At 32.2% G+C, this 14,592-nt stretch overlaps 1 protein-coding gene across 5 annotated transcripts in view; it reads right to left on the bottom strand.

The window, feature by feature from the left end:
• Positions 1 to 14,592, bottom strand: part of Fdl (fused lobes) — a 219,364-nt gene that overhangs the window by 109,155 nt on the left and 95,617 nt on the right. For 2 of the 5 annotated variants that reach the window (XM_076412446.1, XM_076412445.1), the window contains exon 2: positions 802 to 851. The exons of the other annotated variants lie outside the window; for them this stretch is intronic. The gene's annotated coding sequence lies outside the window, so the exon portion shown is untranslated. The remainder of the gene's footprint in view (positions 1 to 801; positions 852 to 14,592) is intronic. 5 annotated transcript variants of the gene reach the window in all.

Raw genomic sequence — 14,592 nt, 5'->3', positions numbered from 1 at the left:
CAATGAATGAAACAAAAGGAGATATATCGCAAGGCAGTGTTTTGAGTTCTGTTGGAACTCTCGGACAACACTGAACTAAGACGCTGATTCAAGAGAACCAAACCGTGTGATCTTGAGTAGTTGTGAAGTAAAGTGTACTAAATAGTAAAAACACTGAAAAGTGCTACGAACTTTATTTTATTACACCCTAAGTAAGGGCCAATGGGTTTTCTTAGATAAGTACTTAGTTTCAACAACTTACTGTAGAGTTGAATTTAATTAAGCTTCGTTTTCATTTATTTCATCTTTATCTTGGAATCAATTATTACCAATATATAACCTTAAGGAGTTTTTTTATATGGTGGTTTAAAGCCTTGCTAAGGTATTAAAATTTTTTGGATATATTTTTTGAATCCGACAGGCAATCAAAGACGGTAGGGATTTTCTATATATTGTAGGTTTCACAAAACAATAACGTAACGTAAAAGGTAACGTTCGTAAAATAAACATTGAAAATAATGAGATATTAATCCATTAATGGTTTAAAATGTATGGTGTAAAAGGGTAAAAGCAAAGAGGAAACTGACAAATAAGTAAATAAGCAATTAAGTAAATAGTATTGTGTATTAAAAAGCTATGTTTACGATAAAATTAAATTTTAAAATAAAGTTCCTCACAGTGAGGACAGAAGCATGAGAAAGGAATGAGTAAATTGATAATGTCCAATTAGCGATTTATTAAGCTTGGTTTGTATGTATTTTTTTTTCTACAGAAATAGCAGAAGGAAAATGTTACTGATAAATTAAAGTTTGTTATCCTTACCTAGAAGGTGTCCACTGAAATTAACTCAGTCCAAATCTAAACCTTAGGATCTATAAATGGGAAAACAAAGATTTGTTATATATTTGTGATTAATAGAGGGTCTATATGTCATTTTATCTGATTTATCAGCTTTATATGAAAGTAGTTAGTACAATTACTAGAGAATGTGAAGAAAATGTATTATCAAGGCAAATATCTGCAAAGATTTCGAGGGTCAAAGCATATAATCTAATTTTGTCGTCTCTTCTAATCTACTGTTATTGACTTGTAAACATCTCAGTGACTAGAAGAGTGGAAGCAAATAACAGTTTGGAGAGATTATTTCTTATATTTAATATTTTGGTCGTATCCTCATTGTTCAACATCAGACGGCTTCATTTGTAATGAATTACACACGTTCTTACGTAGGCCTTGACCAGCGGCTGGTAGTTCAACTTTATTGAATAGAATATTGTGGCTAATATTCATACTGTTCTCAGCCAAACCTGACTAAATTGTGCTGTGTTATTTGACCTCTATACTTGATCTCGATCGGCCCTTAACGAGAAATAAAGCCTTAATTTTCTATCAACATCAGGATACATCAAGAACATAACGAAACACCATGAAATGTTACTATTTTTGATAATACTATATGATTGAGATATATTCTAAAACGCCCATATGAGATGAACAACGAAAATAATATGGACAATATTCTTCATCAGAGGAGATCTATGTCGTCAGGATTATATCATATATTCATCAAAAACAAGCCTTAAAGCACCTCAAAGAAATATACAACATGTAATTGGTTCTTCGCAAATTAAATTACGAAAATACTTAGCAATTTGTAAAATCACTTCCCAAAGTTGGAAATTGCTTCAAATACATCATTTCAAAGTTTTCAGGCGTCCCAGAAGCAACGGTGAAGCAAGGTGTTTTCGTGAGACCGCACGTTAGGCAGCTTATGACTGAGCCACAATTAATCAAGGTCATGACGTATACTCAAAAATAAGGGTCGGTTGCTTTTTTGTTTTTTAATATTTAGGTAAAATAATGTAAAAACCATTTCAGGCTTTCGATCGCCTAATGAGTCCAAAAGTACCTTGTATGCCTTCAACCCTTTGTAATATAATAATGTAATATATATGTAACACGTAACCCTTGTATACATTCAACTGTCACATTATACTCGAACAAAACTTGAGTTCCATATAGATAAACTGACATAAACTGGCTTCGAGAACATTATACTTGAGGGCGATTGCTTTAGTTTTTTTATTAAATTTTAAACTATCATTAATTTTTCATAGTTTTCGTCATTGGGGTTACAGAGGCACTTCTTCTATATAAATAATATGAATTATTGTATCTGTTTAGATACAACCAATCTAATAGTTGCTGTTTGATCGATTATGTAGCACTAATTATTTTAATATAATATTCACTAAATTAGTGTTTTATTTAAAAAAAACTCTAGGAAATATACCTTCATAATATAAATTAAAATAAATTGTGTCGCTCTATTCCTAATTTGAATTTTTACGTTGTTTACTTTCAATTAAGATTGTTACAATACGGTGGCTGTACTGTTTCATCTATATTATGTGATTTGTTGAGCGACATGAATGTTTTCCATGCAGATGTTACGGCGAACCTAAGAAAATGCGTGAAGCTTTAATATTGAACGTAATAAGGTCGTAATATTTTCGTAAACACGTCGGATAGAAACAGGATTGTACGCCATCTGGGTTTTTCTGCGTTTTCTATGTTTGTATTTCTCTGAAAATGGACAATAACAGTTAAGCTCGTCCATGAGAATTAATATTTTCCTTGTATTAAGTTCTATATTGGTTATAAAGTTCTTTTTTATTTAAGTCCAAGATATTAGATAGTGATGTATAATAGTTGTGATATTAATACTGTTTTGTTTAGTTTATGTTAAAAACAATAATATAAATGTACGTTGATATTGTAGTTAATACATGAATATTATATTTAAAACACATATTATATATTTTTTATGAATTAAAGCGCAATCAAGTCATAGTAGTTCATCAACAACAAAGATAAATACTTTTACCGCTAGAACTGAGCCGTTTTTAAATTAGTGGGGCATTTATTAATGCTAACTCAAGTTACCTTGTTTTATGTAGCTTGTTTCAGATACTCTGTATCTGTTAAAACAATAAAACGCTTCCAGATCATATATTATACAAGAAACCAGAGGAGAATCTGCTGTTCCATTCCCTAAAATTTATGAATATATATTTTTTTAAGTTAAAGTTTGTATTGTCTCTACAAAATGTTACGTTTATATCTGAACATTTTTACTCTCACTGGCAACCCACTAACAGCAAACTTTGATTTATTAATAATTATATAATGTCATACTTTTACTTAATCTACTCATTTCTGTTTGTCAAAATGATTACTTACTATTAGTTATATAATTAATCGACAGTTCAAAAGTCCCTGGCCTACCATAGTAAAACACATTTTTTTGGCTAAATTATTTTTTTTGTTATTCAACATAATTCCCTTCAAGGGTGATACACTGATTATAGAGACCCTCCAACTGTTCGATATCATTTTTGTAATACGATTTGTCCTTTGCTTCAAAACAGGCCTCAGTTTCGGCGATCACCTCTTCATTCGACGGAAATTTCTTCCTAGCGGAGCTGGGGGCCAGATCAGGAGAATACGGCGGATGAGGAAGCAATTCGAAGCCCAATTCATGGATTTTTGCCATCGTTTTCATTGACGATGCCAAGGTGGATTGTCCTGGTGAAGCAGCACTTTCTTTTTCTTAAAATGCGGCTGTTTTTCGGCGATTTCAAACTGTCCAACGCTATGTATATAGTAATATGTATATACTAATATAGTTGTCGCCAAATTATTCCATGCGCATACCAAAACACAGACGCCATAAGCTTGCCAGCCGACTGTTGCGTTATCCCACGCTTTGGAGCATCGTGTGCAGTCCACTCTGATGACTGTCGATGGGACTTCGGAGTGAACTAATAGAGCCATTCAAAGACATAAAACACTGTCAGAAAGTAGACCGGAAACAAAGTTCTCAATGAAGCCGTTTAAAAAGTAACAGTCTTTAGAAAATTAGTCAATAACCATGTAAACAATTCGTTTACTTAATCAAAATGATTGCACATTGAAAAATGATTCCAGAAGATCAGGTTAAAATTGAGTGGTATTTATGATGATGAGTGTTGAAGTGAATGGTAGTGTCAGAACTGTTTTTTTAGTTATGGAAATGTTGATGTTAAAAATAAATTAGATCCTAACCAGTTAAGGATGGATACAAATTTAAAATGTCGACATAGAGATATGTTTTTCTTCTTGTGATATCGCTACGAAACATCGACTATAAAGCACTTTTGGACTACTGGATACCAGAAGAAACTCATTACTTCGATTCTAAACGAATTAACAGTGAAGAATTAATGGATCAAGTTTCCATTTGTGAATATTTGCTGCAACTAAAAGGCCAAAGAAATCAAGCCAATTTTAAACGAATGATGACATGCAATAAAAATGTTTTATGTACGATAATAATACGCAAGAAACATCGTAGCCATAGTCTGGAAAAGCTTCACAAATGGTTGCAAAATCTACATCGACGCCGAGGAATGTAATGTTAAGTGTTTGTTGGAATTGGAAACGAATTGTTTATCGTACTCTACTTCTAACAATTAATGTAATTTAAGCAGGCGATTAAAAAGAAGTCGAACATTGATCAATGAGAAAAGCAATGGACAATTATCGATTGTAAGTACCCTTAATGATTCGGTAAAAACCGAGAAAGATTAGCTAGGGTTTGATGAATTCACCATATATCCCGGACTTACTACCATATGTTTACATCTCTGCTATATCTATATAAATCTTAAATCTATATAGATTCTTGAAAAACATGAAGAACATGCGAAATTACTTTCTCTCAAACCTATTATTTTTTATCACAGCAACACATACATATATACTTACAATAAACAACTTTATTTTTTGTTTGGAGGTCTTCCAAAAAGACAAACTGTTGCCAAACCAAACAATTCAGTTAATATATGGTCCAGCGTAAACATATCTGAGAGAAAATTCCATTAGTTTGCCAATGTCCCTGAACCAAAAGTTATTAAAACGATTATTCCGGCTGATATATGTCCAATTAGCGAGATGATTTAATCGTTAACGCAGTATGAAATTATTGTCAAATTTTAGGTCACTTTTTGTTGTACTAATGTTACTCTATTACGGGCTACAGCAGGAAAGAAATTCCGTTTTAGTTATAAATATATTCTTCAATAGTGATCAATAATTTTTTCAGTAATACAATTATAACGTGTAATAAAGTATAATGTGGGTGTATTAACTGTTCTAATGACATGATACTATTACAAGCATCTTTTGTAGATGAAAATTATTATCGGAGATTCATGTGGTCTTGTACATTGATATGTTGATTTTTACGTTATTTACGTCTTTACGTACATATGTAACGTAAGTTACGTATTTTACGCTTTCCCACTTGTCATGATATGCATTAGTTTGATCTGGTGATTTTTAAATATTTTTAGTCTCCAATCGTTTGCTATCGATATTTCGAATTTTTTATAATTTCCGTCAACTTCTTTAGCCTCCTGTGTCTGAATCCTGATATCGTCAGACATTACGTTTGTAGCTTATATTTATGTTATATGGCGCTATTAATACAGCCATGGCTGTTCAAAAAACAAAACAATATGTTAATATCAGAGTGGAAACTGTGATGAGTAAGGAAGATGTGTGTGTCAAGACGGGTCTTCTTTCCATAAAATAAAATAGTTCTAAGTAAAATAAAAGTTTTATTTTAAAACCATACATACTTCATAGCTGGCGTCAAGATTCATCAAGAAAAGAAGGCAGCTTGACGTTGCATTGGCAATTGTTCCATAGTTGCTCGAAGCATTCCTTCGAAAAGTATTGAATTTGAAACTTAAAGATCCAAAAGGACCCCTAGTCATAAACTACTGCAATTCGGAAACATTCAAATTTTTAAAGGCACCCCTAGTGTATGAATTTACTACACAAGCATCATAGTCAAAGGCAATTGGCACTAGTTTAGTTGCTCAATTTTGATTAAAATCGTTAATACTGTCCGTCCAGAAGAAGAATAAAATATTTTCAATGCAGTAAACACAAATTAAAATATAGAAATATTTAGTGAACCTTTCAATACTCATCAAACATATCAATAACAATTGGTTTTTCCATTGAACTATTCACATTAACATTTGTTGTATTTTCATTGACCATCTGTAAACATCTAACAGTTATATATTAAAACAAACACCGCAAACCAAAGCATTAAGCAGATAGAAAACTTTCTGCCTAAAAGAGACGATGCTGGTGTGATAAATACTACCAGTACTAGTGTGATAAATACTACCAGTACTAGTGTGATAAATATAGATATTTCAAGGGTGTTTTAACAACTTTCAAAAGAATTTCTAAACATTATCTAGAATATAGAAAACGAAGAAAGGAACTACTCATTGTTTATTATTGTTGTATAAATGGTTAGCTTTAGTCCGTTCAATAAAACAGTAAACTCACGTCACCTAAATTTATGACGTCAACACGTCGCAATGTTGCCGCATCAACTTTGAGTTTTAGTTAATCTTAGATTTGACATATAACAAAATTCTAAGTAAAAAAAATCTAAATAAAATAATGAAACATAAAATAATGTTATTAATTGTAATTTATTTTAATATGGTAGTACATCTAATGCATACATTCATTATATCGTCTTTTTTCAAGTAATTAATTAGACTACCTAATGACTTCGTCATTTTATATAGGAGTATATAAAAAGCGATCTGAAATTTATCAAAACATGCAAAGTGTCGAAATGTCCTTTGCTGGTTTATAACCTGTTATTAACTGAGATTTGTAGAATATTTGTTACTACTGTTTCAATTTGTGTATTTAGATGAGACATGGATTTTTCAAAATAGAAAAAGTTGATGGAAAAAGGTAAACCTTGGAATAACAATTGATAAGGTTTCGTTAGCAATAACATTTATTAATAATTCATTGCATATATATTTTTCTTCATGCTGGAAACAGGAATCATTTTATTTCTGGCGCAGAGTTGGACAGATGAACAATTAGGGAATGACTTGCAGTACATAAAATAAGTTTTGGAGAAACTTGCTAAAGAGTGAACTATTTTAAATTGTTACTGGGTAAATATAAATTAAATTTTTAATCGTATTTTATGTAATTTATTTTTTTAGAAATATGCCTGAAAAAAGATACATGGTAGATTAGGTTGCTGAACAATATGGCCACAGAATATTAGATCTTGATTCCTATCTCTTCATGTTTAATATAATAGAATTGGTATGCGGTGTGACATTCAGGTTGAGAAGGATATACAAGCAAGAACTGTCTGGATGTCTGAAAAGAAGCATAGTCTTTAATAAAAATTTGGGTTTCGATGAACTCGATCAGAAACATTGAAGAAGAAAGTCACAAATCGTGGAATCGTGAACAAATCTTAGAAAGATTGGAAATTAATAGCTTAGTTGTTCACAAGAATAGCGAATCCAAAAGTGACATTGATAGGAATGAAACTTTCTGAATATGGGAGTATGACTTAATGCTGAATATTACGAAGACAGGGTGAAGGAAGTGGAAACAACTAAATGTGAGAATATAATTAACATGTTTTTATTGTATAAAATCGAATTTTACAAATATTGACATAGATATATACACATCATGATATTAAAGTGACTTTACAAGGAAACACTGCACCGAAAGAAACAACGTAAAAGACAAATATGCTCTCTAATGAAAGTAAAATACATTACTTGGATATACAATTGTTAATTAGGTGGTATGGAAAAGAGTTCCATGTAAATATAATAAAACCCTAACCCTAACTTACAAACTATTATAACTGTATGATTAATAGTAGTTTAAGCCTTTCTATAGTATATGCATTAGACGTATTACAATGTTAAAATAAATAATATTTAATAACATTTTCGTTTCATTATTTTATTTTTAGAATTAGAAGATTAGAATTTTGTTGTCAGCGCCAAAATGAAGTAAAACTCAGAGTTAATGCGGCAACATTGTGACGTTTTGACCTCATCAATTTAGATGACGTGGGTTCACTCTTTTATTGAACGGAATATAGTTGCCTAGTCAACCTTTCAAAGTTGTTGAATTAGTTTCTGAATATATATATATATATATATATATATATATATATATATATATATATATATATATATATATACATATATGATCTATTAATTATTTTTAATTTATAATATATTTTTATTAAACGGTTTTTATATATGATTCGTTAAATTTATGTATTGCATTTATGTAAATACTTGGTCATAGTAGTGATAATTATTCAAGGTCATTCAAGTTTAAAGCGATATAGACGAAATTTTAATATTGTCACGTAAGCGACTGACAATTATCATTTATATGATGAATTATAAAATGACAAAGACGAAATTCGCTAGCAATTATCAATATATCATGTATATATTCAAGTCATACGTTTTTTGCCAATTAAAATGGATGGTGTGTTATTCGATAGTTTGACTAAATTCGCAGACGTTTGACTAATTGTTCGAAAAAGAATATAGTGTCAGATTATTTTTAACAAGCATGTTAAGCAACGATGTGATCATCAAGAATCAAAAACTACGTGTTATATTATCTAACAAATTTCTATGGTTATATCACTACACAGGTCAAGATTTTGCCATTTTATCCTACAACATTTATGGCGATAGAATGTTATCAGTCAAACTTTATACAAAAAATCGCACATACACAGTCATACTCATAGTTATATATAATATTACATAAATATTCTAATTTAAAATCATTTAATTATTCAAACCCAATGTTTTTCTATCAATAAGCATTAAAATTTTTATTGTTCGGTCAATATTTGACACATTAAGTAACGCGACATGAGATGCGAGACAATAAAAAAATAAAAATTAGCATTCTCAGATGGTTCCCATGTAGTCGAATTGTGTCAATGTCAACGTATTGCGTCCTACATCTTTCGAACAATACTTTTTTTCAGAAGCGAAAGTGTGCATGGTTGTGGGTGAAAAACTATAGATAAAGACAAATTAGAAAGTCTTTGACCTCGGCAGCCCAATGATATTTCTCAATAATGGTTCTTTATTGAGATTTTTAAAAGATTTTTACTTTTATAAATATAACAACTTCTTTTTATTGATTGCATCTTACATCAGATATGTTTAGTACAGTCTTAATTTACAAATTAATTTATTACTGCTCTGTTGTACCTGCATGAGTATGCAAGCAAAGCGAGCACGGGATTAGTACATCAGTATATATTTTCCAAATTAAAATAAAACTAAGCTACTTAAGCTAAAGCTAAGAGTAACATTTAGAATCTATACAAAATGGTGTGGTTTGGTTCGCTTTAATCTTTTGATTTCCTGCGTGTTGTCCAGTAGCTGTATTGCTTCCACGTTGGTGTGATTTGGTAATCTTATTTCATATTTGAAGGCGAAATCTTGAATCACTTCGTAAATCCATTTCTAGGTCATCGTGCAGCTCTTCATTGGTTACGTCGCTATGTGGTTATCTCTTATTATGCTTATTGTGTTTATTATCGCTTATGCTTATCGCTATAAGCATTGGTAATTACTAGCAGAACTTCGTTTTGGCATTACTAATTGGTTTGATGTTTTAGTGCAACCCCATATTTGTACCACATAGGTCCAAATTGGCTTTAAGATTGACTACTAAACCAATATCTTTAATTTTTGGTCAAGTTGAGAGTGTCTTCCAACAAACCAGTACAGTTGTTTGATTTTGGGTCTGATCTGCCCTGTTTTTTGTCTAACATGCTTCTTTTGTTGTTGGGATATCAGTAGTGTAGAGCTGATGCAGTAGTGGTCTCAAAACACTACTCTGGCGAACTCCAGCTGAAATAACAGGTCAATTGAAAAGTTCCCGGCCTACCATAATAAAACACATTTTTTTGGCAAAATTAGTTTTTTTTATTCAACAATTCCTTTCAAGGGTAATGCACTGATTATAGCGACCCTCCAACTTTTCGATACCATTTTTGTAGTACGATTTTTCCTTTGCTTCAAAATAGGCCTCAGTTTCGGCGATCACCATCATCATTCGGCAAAAATTTCTTCCCGGCGAGCATTCTTTTGAAATCTAAGAACAGGAAATAGTCGCTGGGCGCTAGATCTGGGGAATACGGTGGCTGAGGAAGCAATTTGAAGCCCAATTCATGGATATTTGCCATCGTTTTCACTGACTTGTGATATGGTGTGTTGCTTTATTGAAGCAGCACTTTCTTTTTCTTCAATGAACATTATTCCATGCGCATCCCAAAATACAGACGCCATAACCTTGCCAGCCGGCTGTGGCGTTTTTCCACGCTTTGGAGCGGGTTCGTCGTGTGCTGTTCACTCGGATGACTGTCGATTGAACTTCGGAGTGAAATGATGGAGCCATATTTCATCCATTGTCACATATCGACGCAAAAACTCGGGTTTATTACGCTTGATCATCTTCAAACACTGCTCTGAATCATCAACTCGTTGTTGTTTTTGGTCAAAAGGGACCTCGTGCGGCACCCACTTTTCACAGAACTTTTGTCATACTCAAATATTCGTGAATGATATGATGTACACGATCAACTGATATTTTTAGAGTGTCTGCTATTTCATTCAATTTCAATTTACATTTATTCAAAATCATTTTGTGAAATTTTAAATGTTTTCGTCGGTAACAACCTCTTTTGGGCGTCCACTGCGTTCACCGCCTTCGGTGCTCATTTCACCAAGCCTAAACTGCATACCATAGCAGTGTTCGGAAGTTCGGCATCAAGCAAAGTTTTTGCTTCAACTGTATTTTTTCTCTTCAAAAAGCAATATTTTATCAATACGCGAAATACCTTTTTATCCATTCTTTCACAATAACAAAAGTTGCTTCACTCAAAATACTATAATACGCAAATTAATGATCCGACAGATGTCAAATTTATACACGCATCTTTTGAGGGTTAGTAGCGCCATCTATTTGTCAGGCCAAGGACTTTTCAATTGACCTGTTAGGTTTAAGTGTTGAGAATGGCCTTCATGCGAGAGTCTAAATTTTATTTCGAAAAGTTAGGACTCAAGCAATTGATATTAGTTCTGCAATTCCGGTATCAATTCTGTCATCTTGTGGATTAGTTCCAAATGCCATTCCATACTCGATCAAAATTTTGTGAGCCGATATATACTAACCGCTGAAATTATGCTTATTGATATTAAATCATGTCGACAGGAAAACCAACTTATTGGCCTACCGATCCAGAGAAAACTCCAGACCTGTTAGACTTCTTTATAGCTAGAAACATAACCACTAACTACATGGAAGTTGAAGAAAATTTTGACTTAAGTTCAGATCACACACCTGTGATTTTGACGCTGAGTGAAAACATTATAAGAAAACAACAAAATCCAACATTAACCAACAAGAGGACAGACTGGGAAGGATTTGTTGAAGAAATAAACAATCGAATTCAACTAAATGTTCCCCTTAAGACAGAAGACCAATTAAATTATGAAACCGAAAAATTCGTTGCAGACATCCAACAGGCTGCTTGGAATAACACTCCAGAAATTAAAACTTCAACCAAAGGAATAAATTACCCGAAAGAAATCAAGGAAATGGTAGCTGAAAAACGAAAACTACGGAAAAAATGGCAGCAAAATAGAACACCTGAAAATAAGAATATCTTAAACAACATAACACAAAGGTTGAAGAGGGAAATTTTGGAAATTAAAAACAATTCCATAAATAACTATCTACGAAATTTAACAGACGACAAGAACACAGACTATTCGCTCTGGAAAGCCACTAAATACCTAAAACGATCCTGTCTACATAGTCCTCCGATAAGAAACATGCATGGAAGTTGGGCACGCAGCAACCTGGAGAAAGCAGAAGCATTCGCTGACCATTTAGAGAAAACTTTCAAACCAAACGAAAGTGAAATTGAACATACTTTACCGGACATAGACGGCGAAAATTCGACAATTCAATTAACAACTCCGAAAGAAGTCACCAACGTTATTAAAACTAACATCAAGCCAAATAAATCACCAGGCTATGATTTAATAACAGGGCAATTGCTGCACAATCTGCCAAGAAAGGGTATTATAAAGCTCACTAACTTAATCAATGCAGCATTTCGACTGAAATATGTCCCAGACGTTTGGAAAATGGCTGAAATAATAATGGTTCCAAAACCTGGAAAATCACCAAATGATATAAAAGCTTATCGACCTATCTCACTGTTACCGATGATAGCTAAGGTATTTGAAAAGCTCCTCTTGAAAAGATTAAAACCAATTATAGAGAGAAAAAACCTAATACCAACACACCAGTTTGGGTTTATTACCAAACATTCAACGATTGATCAAGTGCATAGAATAACAGATGTTATTGAAAAAGCCTATGAAGATAATAAAGTATGCTCAGCTGTATTCTTAGATGTAGCACAAGCTTTCGACAAGGTATGGCACAAAGGCCTCGTCCATAAGCTACAGAAAATATTACCGAAGCAACACACCGAACTATTAAAATCTTACATCACAGCCAGAATGTTTAGAGTGAAACAAGAGGAAGCTTACTCTACAATAAAAGAAGCTAAAGCAGGTGTACCACAAGGAAGTGTACTGGGGCCAATTCTGTACCTACTTTATACATGTGATATACCACAAATCGAAAACATTACAATGGCTACATTTGCTGATGATACTGCTATTCTTGCTGTCGGAAACAATAGCGAAGAAGCAACCCGAAACCTACAACAGGCTACTGACGCTATAAATAAATGGACCCAAATCTGGAAAATACAAATTAACCAAAACAAATCTGTGCATGTTCAATTCACCTATAAACAGGCCGCGCTTACACCATTGACCATAAACCACACTGTCATACCATACAGCAATAATGCTAAGTATCTCGGAATGACACTTGATGCAAAACTACGGTGGAAGGAACATGTCAAAAAGAAAAGAAAAGAACTTGAGTTAAAATATAGAAAAATGTATTGGCTAATTGGAAGAAAATCTCAATTAACTATACATAATAAATTACTTCTATATAAACAAATATTAAAACCTATATGGACATACGGAATACAATTATGGGGATGTTCCGCAAAAAGCAACATAAATCTAATACAAGTTTTCCAGAACAAAGTCCTAAGAAGCATCGTAGGTGCACCCAGATATTACCGGACCATTTATTTACATCGAGATCTTCAGATACCGACTGTCAATCAAGAAATTAAAAGAATTGCAAAGAGACATGAGGAGAGACTTCACTCTCATGTTAATTTCGAAGTATTACAACTCTTGGACAACACCAAAACCGGACGCAGACTCAAAAGGACCAAACCATTTGAACTTGTGTAGTGTGTTGTAGTGTAGTGCAGTGAGGTGCATTAGAAAAAACTCAAAGTGTTAAAACAATTATTATTATGTTAGAGACTATGTAGGACTGATGAGTCCTATTAGATATATACCTAGATTTAAGCTATTATAAGGACAAATTGTAGGTTAGTCGGCAACGACTAGTAACAATGTATATAATTATAAATAAAAAAAAAAAAAAAATTGATATTAAATCAAGCTGAATAATAACATTTTATTCCCCACCTAATCCAGTTTTTATAATTAATTTTTTTAACTCGTTAAAGCCTAAAAAGTTTACCATTTTGGTTTACATAACAGTTTACTATTATTAAGTACAAAGTTTAAAACTGATTATCCACATTCATTCCTTTTGTAAATGATGATTTTGTGGCAAAAAAACCAAAAGGATTAAAAAATATGGAATATATTTAAAAGGAAAAAAGATGGTTATCACACGAAATGACTGAAAATGACTGAAAATGACATTTTAAATCGTGTCAACGTAGCGGTTTTATTGCTTATGATACAAAAACAGAAGAGTATTCTGTAGTGTATTATGAGATACGATGATAAGTGTATCTACTGCGACAATACTAAGGCAAGCAAGGTATAGTGTCGCAAAAGCCGTATGAAACTGTTACTGTATGTGTCTGCTGACGTCAATTGACCACAAACAGACTAAAAATAGCGAGTAATAGACAAAGAGTTCCTAGAGTTGCGAAGTATACATTGTTGCAGGTCAAAAGGGAAGTTCTGTCGAACCCAGCGTATTTACCAGACATGGTGCCTCGTTCGAAAATAAATCGATTATTAGATCGTTAATAAACTAACACCGTACTTTCGACACGATATATAAAATAATGGAAATTGTTTTGATTAATATATATTGTATAAATTTTTATCAGTAAATGTCTGTCTAAAACGAAAAATTTAAGACTGATATGTAAAAGCAAATTTGCAAAAAATGATCGATTAACAAGTCTTTTCGTTTTGATTGTAAGCCTTCTATTGAATTTTGGGGCTTTTTGGTATTAAATTTAAATTTTTAGATCAGATATTTTATGTTAGATTTTCATCATTGTTAAAATTAATTATGCTTTGAGATGTCTCCGCACCCATTTTACTCCTTAGATCTGGTTCATTGTGAAAGATAAAAAAGTCTGAAAATAACATGAGAATTAATATGAATATTGTTGCAGAATTGCGATATAAAAATCAAATAAAATTAATTCAAAATCCCAATTTAAAACAAAAATCTTTGCGTTCTGTCTCTGAGATTTGCCGTGTTAAGAACAAGAAA

This window comes from Rhynchophorus ferrugineus, unplaced genomic scaffold, assembly GCF_030347505.1.
Source record: "Rhynchophorus ferrugineus isolate W39M unplaced genomic scaffold, kcgeb_rfMv2 rfM8, whole genome shotgun sequence".
In the NCBI taxonomy this organism is placed as follows: domain Eukaryota; kingdom Metazoa; phylum Arthropoda; class Insecta; order Coleoptera; family Curculionidae; genus Rhynchophorus; species Rhynchophorus ferrugineus.
This window is presented reverse-complemented; position numbering and strand designations above follow the sequence as displayed.